Source organism: Benincasa hispida, chromosome 8, assembly GCF_009727055.1.
Source record: "Benincasa hispida cultivar B227 chromosome 8, ASM972705v1, whole genome shotgun sequence".
Classification (NCBI taxonomy): Eukaryota; Viridiplantae; Streptophyta; class Magnoliopsida; order Cucurbitales; family Cucurbitaceae; genus Benincasa; species Benincasa hispida.
In genome coordinates, this window is record NC_052356.1 from 23,377,155 (window position 1) to 23,387,145 (window position 9,991).

At 31.8% G+C, this 9,991-nt stretch overlaps 1 long non-coding RNA gene across 1 annotated transcript; it reads right to left on the reverse strand.

Annotated features, from left to right (window-relative positions):
- Positions 1–908, reverse strand: LOC120083504. Its single transcript, XR_005483439.1, has 2 exons — positions 701–908; positions 1–477 (listed from the first exon to the last, which is right to left on the reverse strand). It is a non-coding gene; the product is annotated as an uncharacterized LOC120083504 (long non-coding RNA).
- Between the last annotated feature and the right edge of the window lie 9,083 nt (positions 909–9,991).

The following is a 9,991-nucleotide window of genomic DNA, read 5'->3' on the forward strand; positions in this document are numbered from 1 at the left end:
TTACTTACCTTAGTTGATAATCATTATTCAATGAAAGACATAAAGGAGAATACAGAAGGATGTTGAAAATAGTAGAGAAAAAACAAGGAAAAATCGGTTGGTTTGAAATTGGATGCTCTAATTGACAAGAAATGACGATATATATAATATCAAGCAAGCGTTCTGGTGCTCTAAGCAAACTGGTCCACAGATTGCAACGTTGCAACAATCCGGACGCGTGCGGATACTTTGACAAAATACGTACACCACGACACTCTATGCATCAGTACTCTCAAATTTTTGGCTATGTCGCAGAGTCGTTGAATGTGCAGCCCTCCGTCCTCGCACGCTCTCTGCCTTGTGCATGGTGCCCCGCCCTCAGGGGATTTTCGTAATTTTGTCTCTTCTTTCCCAGTTGATGCATTTGAGCTCCATATTGGTTTATTTTAGCTTCATTTCAACCTTAACGCTTGATTCTACCTCTTTGATACCGAACACCTATAAAATCACTAAATAAACACATCAAACTAAAAAACAATCTTGAATTAAGCCGAGCAAGATGTGGGGATTGAATCTCGAGCGGAAGCGTGAGAATGCCTTGCATTTCGAAATTCAATTTTAAAGAAACAAAATACAACAAACTAAAATAGAATATAAGAGGATAAACATCATAATAAGCATGCATTAATAAGGAGAAGCAAAAGGGATGAACAATTCTTACTTTCGTAGATTTCTAAATTTCTTGAAATTCCTTTTATTCTTCACACGAACGTTCTCAATGATCACCGACACCACCACAAGAATAACTTTGTTATTCTCTAGGATTCCAAGAGAAATGAGTGGACTCCAACATTTGGAAGAGGAAGAGGTAGAGAGATTGTAAAGAGAGTGTAGAGAGAAATTATCTTGGAGGTTAGGGTATATTTTTGCTCAAATGAATGTTTGCCTAAATGGGCTAATAAGATGAATTTATATGGGTACTTTTTCACCCTTGATGTTAATTAATTAAATAACCCTTTATTCAATTAATTGGCATATTAATTAAATAACTATATATTAAATCTAATTTAATATATAGTCAATTAATTAATTAATATATAAATATCACATTTTTATATGCTTACACCTCTCTAACATTATAATTAATTAATTCTTCATGAATCTAATTCACATGAATTAAATATTTAAATCTCATTCAAAAATTTCTCTCTAACATAATTTGAATTATAGATCACATCTATAATTAATTATATAATAATCACATAATATACAATTTCCTCAATTGATTTGAACAATTCAAATAATGTCTCATTAATATCCTTTAGTGATCTAACAAGGGGGCCTAGTAGACCTATAGATCAGAAGCTCCAACGATATGAGATTAATTGGCTAAACTCATTAACCAAATTAATCAATATTCGTTAACTGTGGGTACACTTCACTAAAGATCCACAGCTGCACTCTTTTTACTGCAGATATATTTTTGTGTGCACTGATATAGACCAATAACAGCAAGTTAGTCTTTCACGAGTGTTCGTAACACCAATTTGATCAAATTAACGTTTTACCCTTGGGTTACCTCTATATCCTTAAGTAAGTGCTTCTCTAATAAACAACTTGTTTATGATCCAACCATTAAATAGAAATCCCTCTTGGGCCAGTGAGACGATAGAGCTTTTTGTTCAAGTCTTGGAGACACCACTTAAGGAAACACTTATCTTACCCTAGAGTCGAGAAGGAGTGAAATCCATCTTGTATTATTATGTTCCCAACTACCAACTCGATCTTGTCCCAAAAATGGTAGGCTTATTGAGTAAAAAAACCTAGCCACTCTCAACCATACAAATCAAAGAACAATCTCTCGTGAACAAAAGTTCATAATACACTCAGGATTAAGACTAAGTTGCCTAAGTCATCCTATTGAAATAGAAACCTAACTAGTCAATAGTGTTACATCTAGTGGTTACTATTTCGCGATCCGATCTTATGCAAACTCATTGCATAGGATATCCTCACTCGCATGTCACCTACACGAATGCGTTGGATCATCACATTTATATCAAATACTGAAAGAATGAAATATCATGCAACGGAAGACTTCAGAATCAATTAGCACTTAAACTACATTTAATTTGAGTTTTAAGCATGTTGTTCATATGATATTCAGAAAAGGGTTTGAAACAGATATTACCTTTGAAGATTTTCTTCACAAATTCAGCTGAAATCCACCAAAACAGAGCTTGAAATTCAAGAGGACTACCACCAAGATCTTCTCTACTATGTTCAAGCTGGAACGTGTGGTGGAAATACTAAATCAAGTTGAACTGATGAAGAACAAGTGAGGGGTATGTAGGGTTTTTAGGTTATCACTTCAGCAAGTATAACTCAGAATGCTTAATGATCTTTATGCATGAAGCTTCTATATATAGGTAGAATTCATGCAAATGTATAGGATTACATGGTGGATAGCTCCAGCTTGAAGATCATCACCAAAATGAAATTAGAATTTGGTGATATTCCATCAAATGTAGATAATGGGTTTTTCTCAAAAATTGGAAAACCACATTAACTTTATATGATATAAAAAGTCATTTTATTTAATTATTTAAATTAATTTTATAAAAGTAATTCAAAATAATTAATTTAAATAAAACTAATTTTAATTGATTTTTAATTAAACTTTTTAATTAAAAATATTAATTTAATATCTAAATGTTAAATTAATAAAATATCAATATCACCAATAAATCAATTTTATATTTAAATCATAATTTAAATATTAATTGATTTTCTAATTTCGTTTAATTTCAATTAAATTAAACGTTTATAATTGTATCATATACAATCAATCGAAAACTCCTTTGAATTTGAACATTTCAAATTTATAACCCTAATTTCATATATCAAATATTTAATTTGTTATTCCAATTTAATGAGCTAGTAGAGGGACCTAATGGACATACAGATCATGAGCTCCAACGATCTGTAATTAATTCAGTAAAACTTTTTAATCGAATAAATTACTATTCGTTAACTATCAAGACACACCACTATAGCTCGATAGTTGCACTCTCCTCATTTAGATATATTTCTGTCCATATAAACCATAATCAGTAAATCGACCCTTCACAGGTTGTTCGTAATTACATCTGGGTCAAAGTTACCATTTTACCCCTGTAAATACATTTTGTTTTTTAAGTTTCCATTGACCCTTCAATGAACAAGTTGATTCATAATACTACTTGTGAATCATGTCCTTCTCTACCATGAGAAGGCGGGCCCCGATTGTTCAAGACCTGGAATCAGTACTTAAGAGAACAATCTATCTGCTAACCCTAAAATGGGTAGGAGTGAATTCCATTTTGCAGTGCTATGTCCTCAACTATCCATCCGGTCTTATCCCCAAAATGGAAGGCTTATTGAGCAATGTTGTTGGACTACTCTCACTCATGCAAATCATAAGATAATCCCAAATAAACAAGAGTTCATAGCTAGCTCAGGATTAAGATCGAGTTATCCTAGGTTCTTAAGTATGAAATAGTTAGTTTTAACAGTAAACGGCCGTTATAGAGAAAAAATGACTATTTCGTGGTCCAGTCTATATGCAAACTCATTGCATAGGATGCCCCACTCACATGTTCTCTACATGAATGATCTGGGGATCATGTCATTTGTATTACCTATACAAAATGAGCCGCATCCAATAGTGTTAACTCCTGAGATATCCAATTTTATCTGTATACTTATAGACCATTTAGGCTATATACTATTAACTTGATCCTGTTTATATCACCACATAAAGTTAAAGTATTCATACTATAGCCATGGATATGTTTACTGGATTTTCATAATAGAATGCAAAATCAACAACTTTATTGAATAAGATACTCAATAATATTTTATTGATAAATAGAATATTTAACACAAAATTTACGAACTGCGAGTTCTAGGACATTTCCAACAATAAAGTGGGTTGTATCCATAGTGTCACTAGGATAAGGTACCCAACTTTATATCTTACCCTGGATAAGGTACGCCGTAAACTCATAGGTTGCAAAAGATCTACAAAAGAAAACTAGGTGTAGATGATAAGGTGCAAACCTTTAAGGCTAGATTAGTAGTAAAGGGTTATACTTAGGTTGAGGGAGTGGACTATGAAGAAACTTTCTCACATGTTGCTATGATTAAGTCTATTCGGATTCTCTTATCTATTGCCACATATTATGACTATGAAATATGGCAAATGGATGTCAAGGTTACCTTTTTGAATGGTAATCTTGACGAAACCATCTATATGACCCAACAAAAGGGATTCGTTGAACAAGATCAAGAGCAAAAGGTTTGCAAGCTTAATCGGTCCATTTATGGATTGAAGCAAACATCTCGATCTTGGAATAGAAGGTTTGATGCTATAGTCAAATCTTATGGCTTTGATCAAAATGTTGATGAGCCTTGTGTTTACAAGAAGATCATCAACAATTTAGTAGCTTTTCCTGTGTTATATGTGTTGGGGTTGATGCCCTAAATCTTGTAGGGTCCAATAGTTTGTAATTGTAATGTAAAAATATTTTATTTATATAATAAAATATGTGAGGTTTTATTTCAAAATTAGTTGCATTAACCACAAACCAATAAACTAACATCCAAGGTTATCTTTGTAGCTTAAACATGTATGTAGAGACATATAGGTGGATCATGTTTAAGTGATAACCTAAATGGTTTGTAGTAGATGAATAAGGCTGGATACCTTATCCTTGTGACACTACGAGTATGGTCCGCTTTGTAGATGTTACAATTGTTATAAAGTGCTACAAATGATCTGATTTTGATCATTCATGTGGAGACATATGAGCAAGGATATTCTATACTGATAGCTTTCAAAAAGAGCTATTATTCCTAGCTTAATTTGGGCTCGTTATTAGATTTTATGTGTTTATTTTTCTATTTTGTAGGTATCAAGCAATTAAGAGGTAGAATTAGCGATTTGGAGAAGAACGGGGTTAATTTGAAGTTGATTTGAGCATCCGAGCTTCAAAGGAGTCAAAAAGACCAAAATTTCCCTGCTTCAGTGTCACAACGCTCACCTTATACGAAGCCCCAAAGCTCGCCTGACGTTGCAAGGTAGTAGCTTGATGTGTAGGGGTGCGTTGTAATGCTACTCCTAGCATTGCAATGCTCCGAGTTGGCAGCAATGCCAGCGTTGTAACGTTTCCCTGACGCTAGTGACCTTATTTGTCGAGCATTGCAACGCTGTTTCTAGTGTTGCGATGCTGCGATGATTTCTATAAATACCTCCTTCGTCTCTAGGTCAAAATATGCTAAATTTTGAGGGCTGAACTGATGGAGGCCGAAGTTAAACTTTAATCTTCTTCTTTTCCCTTCAGATTTTAGTATCTTTAGGTTAGTTTTTCTTTTTATTTTGGGTTATAATCGACAGATTGGATGTGTATCTCAAATTTTTCTATGAATTAAGAAGTAACTTCTATCTAATTTCTTTGAGCAAAAGACCTATGTTTAATTTCTTGAAGGATTTCTAGTTAATTTAACTGAATTGTTGTGAACTCTTTGGAATGATTTGACTGAATCTTAATGGATTTTTTATAAATTGATCTGACAAATTAGTTTATTGAAATTCTTGTTTGCAAAATCATCATAGCCTATGCGTATATTGATTTATTTAGTTGCGCATATTAGGATCGCATGTGTAAAGTCTAGACTTTTTCTGACCAAATGCATGTATGCCCTAATATAATATTTTCCAAATAAATCATGCTATAAGATATGGCTTTTCCGACTCGTAATATATCTCAACAATTGAATCCTTTCGTAATGCAATTCAATTTTAGCTTGTATGTTGCTAAGAAGGAAAAGTTGTAATTTGAATTAGGACTAATTTGGTTTATATCGAATTTTGTTAATTGGGCTATTAGATTTTCTAATAGGTTGAGGGGTTGACAGATTCAGTGTAATTAATTGATGTCTAGTGAAAGAAATTGCATAGGAAACTCTCTCTGCTCTAAAAATTAGATAGACTCCTATTATAGATTACATTTATCCCTTTTATTTTAATTTCACGCACTTATCTTTTTCACACCAAAACCCCTCATTTACCACTCTAGTTAGGAAATTAACTTAACAAAACAAATCGCACTTCCCTGCGGATCGACTCGGACTTACACTCGTGCTCTTCGATCGACATGGACTTATAAACTCGAAGCAAAAATTAAATGCCCCAAAAAAAATACAATGGGCCCTTACATTTTAATCTCATTAAAACATAAAATATGTTCCAAAAAATGTAAACATCCAATTTTGCAAACCTTTCATTCAAAACGCAGATTTAAAACTCACCTTTCTAAACTGATTTTTGTTTAAAAAATGTGAAGAACGAAAATGCAATAAATTGGCTCTGATACCAATTGTAGGGATCAAATCCCAAGTAGAAGCATGAGAACGTTTTGCATTTCGAAATTTTATTTTAAAGAAACAAAATACAGCAAACTAAAACAGAATAGAAGAAGATAAACTAATAAGCATTCATTATAAAGGGGAAAAAAAGGCATGAACGATTCTTACTTTCGTAGATTCCCAAAGTTCTCGAAATTCCCTTGTTCTTCACACAAACATCTTCTCAACGATCATCGAAACCACCGCAAGAATAACCTTGTTGTTCTCTAAGATTCCAAGAGTTGGATGAGTGGTCTCCAACACTTGGAAGAGGAAGAGATAGAGAGATTGTAGAAAGAATATAGAGAGGAATTATCTTGGAGGCTAGGATATATTTTTGCACAAATGAATGTTTTTCCTAAATAGACTAATAGGATGAATTTTCAAGTATTTCCTTTTTTACCCTTGATGCTAATTAATTAAATAACTCTTTATTTAATTAATTGGCACATTAATTAAATAACCATATATTAAATCTAATTAAATATATAGTTAATTAATTAATTAATATATAAACATCACATGTTTATATGCTTCCATCTCTCTAACATTATAACTAATTAATTCTTCATGAATCTAATTCACATGAATTAAATATTTGAATCCCATTCAAATATTTCTCTCTAACATAATTTAAATTATAGATCACGTTTATAATTAATTATATATTAATCACATTAATATACAATTTCCTCAATTGATTTGAACAATTCAAATAATTCTTTATTAATATCCTTTAGTTAGCCAACATGGGGACCTATAGATCATAAGCTCCAACGTTATGAGATTAATTGGCTACACTCATTAACCAAATTAATCAATATTCGTTAACTGTGGGTACGCTCCACTAAAGACTCTCAGTTGCACTCTTTTCACTGCAGATATATTTCTATGTCCACGGATATAGACCAATAACAGCAAGTTAGTCCTACGCGAGTGTTCGTAACACTAGTTTGGTCAAATTATCGTTTTACCCTTGGGTTACCTCTGTATCTTTAAGTGTCAGTGCTCCACTAATGAACAACCTATTTATGGTCCAACCATTAAACAGAAATCTCTCTCGATCCAACAACAGCGTAGGACCCTTTATTCAAGTCCCGAAGACACCACTTAAGGGAACACTCATCTACTTACCTTAAAGTCGGGAAGAAGTGAAATCTATCTCGTATTGTTATGTTCCCAATTTTTCACTCGGTCTTGTCCCTAAAATGGTAGGCTTATTGAGTGAGAAAACTAACCACTCTCACCCATACAAATCAAAGGGCAATCCCTGGTGAAAAGGAATTCTTAATACACTCAAGATTAAGAGTAAGTTGCCTAGGTCATCTTATTGAAATATAAACCTATCTAGTCAATGGTGTTACATCTAGTGGTTACTATTTCGCGGTTCGGTTTTATGCAAACTCATTGCATTGGATACCCCCACTCGTCTGTCACCTACACGAACGCGTTATATCCTTGCGTTTGTATCAAATACAAAGTGGGTCGTATCTATAGGGGTCACTAGGATAAGGTACCCAATCTTATCCCTATACTATAGACCTTTTAGGTTGTATCTTGAACATTGATCTCTGTATGTCTCCACATATAGTTCAAAACTCATAAGACAACCTGTTAGTTTATTGTATTTAGGGTTATTAAAAAAAAATAGAATACAATGCAATCAATAACATTATTGAAATAACATCGCTTTTGATGATGGTCAATTAATTACATTTTCTACCTACGAATTTTAGGACATAAAACCCAACACAAGATAGCACAATTTTAGTGCCATCAATGGCCTCATTTCTATTAGCTTGTTCGGTGCATTTTGATGATAATGTCTTAACGCTATTATGTGTGCAGTCTCCCACATTTTCTTTCTTTTTCTTCTAGAAGGCTATTCTCAAAATTATGGCTCGAATTCTCGACATGTCTCTCTTTTTGTATATCAAACCCTAAAGTATTAAATCAAACTCCAATACTAACATACAACTTCATTAAAACGCACTCCAACTTGTTAGAATAGGATATATACTTTGATTGAAAGAAGGCGTAGTTTTAGAGATTGGAGAATTAAATAAGAAGAGGAATAAGAGTTGAAAAAGAAAAGAGAGAAAACAAGAAAGTATTAGATTATAGATTGAAGCAGATGAGAGAGATAAAATGAAAAAGAGAGATGATGTAGTATCGATAATTAGTTACCATTATAAACTACCAATAAAGGGTATTTTTAAACTTTTTTTTAACTGTTAAGGGCATTGGTGTAACTTTATTAAAAGCTCAGAGTTATTATTTAAACGAACTACTCATTACATCCATACATATATTTACCATAAGAATATTTTTAACCTTATTTTAAGTTTAAAAGTATAGATAAAACTTTTGAAAGTTCAAGAGTCTTTTTTAAACCGAGAACTAGCCATTTCCATCCAAAAACTAATGAAAGGTATTTTTGGAACTTTTTTTAATCTAAGCGCATTAATGAATTTTGAAAGTTTCTATTTTAAAAAACAGAGTACATAATTCAAGAGTATTTTCTATAATTTAGCCAATATTTTATGCTAGACCTCAAAATATCACATTAAAAAATTATTTTAATTTTTTTTATTTGTTACTTTAGAATTTTGATACAGAGATATATTCTTTATTGATTTTTTTAATAAACAAATGTTTATGTGGACAAGTATTTGAAATACCTCAGGTTTTAAAATGAAGTCTTAATTTTTTTTTATTATTACTATTTAAAATCATTTTCTTTCTTATGAAAGCAGACTAAAACAAAACAATTGAAAGTTATATCTTAAAAAAATCAGAAACAAAATGCCTTAATCTCCTTCACACAAACAAGTGGGTAGCTAACACTTAAACAGCACAGAAGATGGGTAAGATGAGAGGGAAAAGAATGTGTTAAAAAAAAATGGAGATGATAATGATAGGTGATATACCCTATTGAATGGATAACACAAAAAATAAAATCAAGATGCTTTTCTTTTTCCAAAAGTAAGAAAGAGCTGAGAGAGAAAAAAAAAAAAAAGAAAAAAGAGGAATAAGGACCAAACTAACCTTTTCATGAAAAGTTGAAGACAAAAATAAACATTTAAAAGATGAAAGGTTAAAATATAAAATTAAAAGAATTTATAGTTCTAAAGCAACTTAAAACAAAACACCCTAATTTCTTATACTTGCAAGTGGGTAGCCAACACTTATACAACATAAAAGGGTAAGATGAAAGAATTAAATGTGTAAAAATGTAGGTGGGAATGATGGATGACATGCAATAATATTGAATGGATAACCAAAAAAAAAACAAAAAGAAAAGAAAACTAAACTAAATATTTTTCCCAAAAGAATGAAAAAGAAATAAAGATAAAAGACTAAATTAAGAGTTGTTTTCAAATAAAGGAAAATTGACCAATTTATTCATAAATATAGCAAAATTTCATTATCTATTAACAATAGACGGTGATAGACTATAATAAACATCTAATAATAAATCAGAAACAAAACTCTGCAATTCCCTACACAAAGAAATTGGAGAGAAAACACTTGTAAGAACATAGATAGGTGAGAGATGATATAA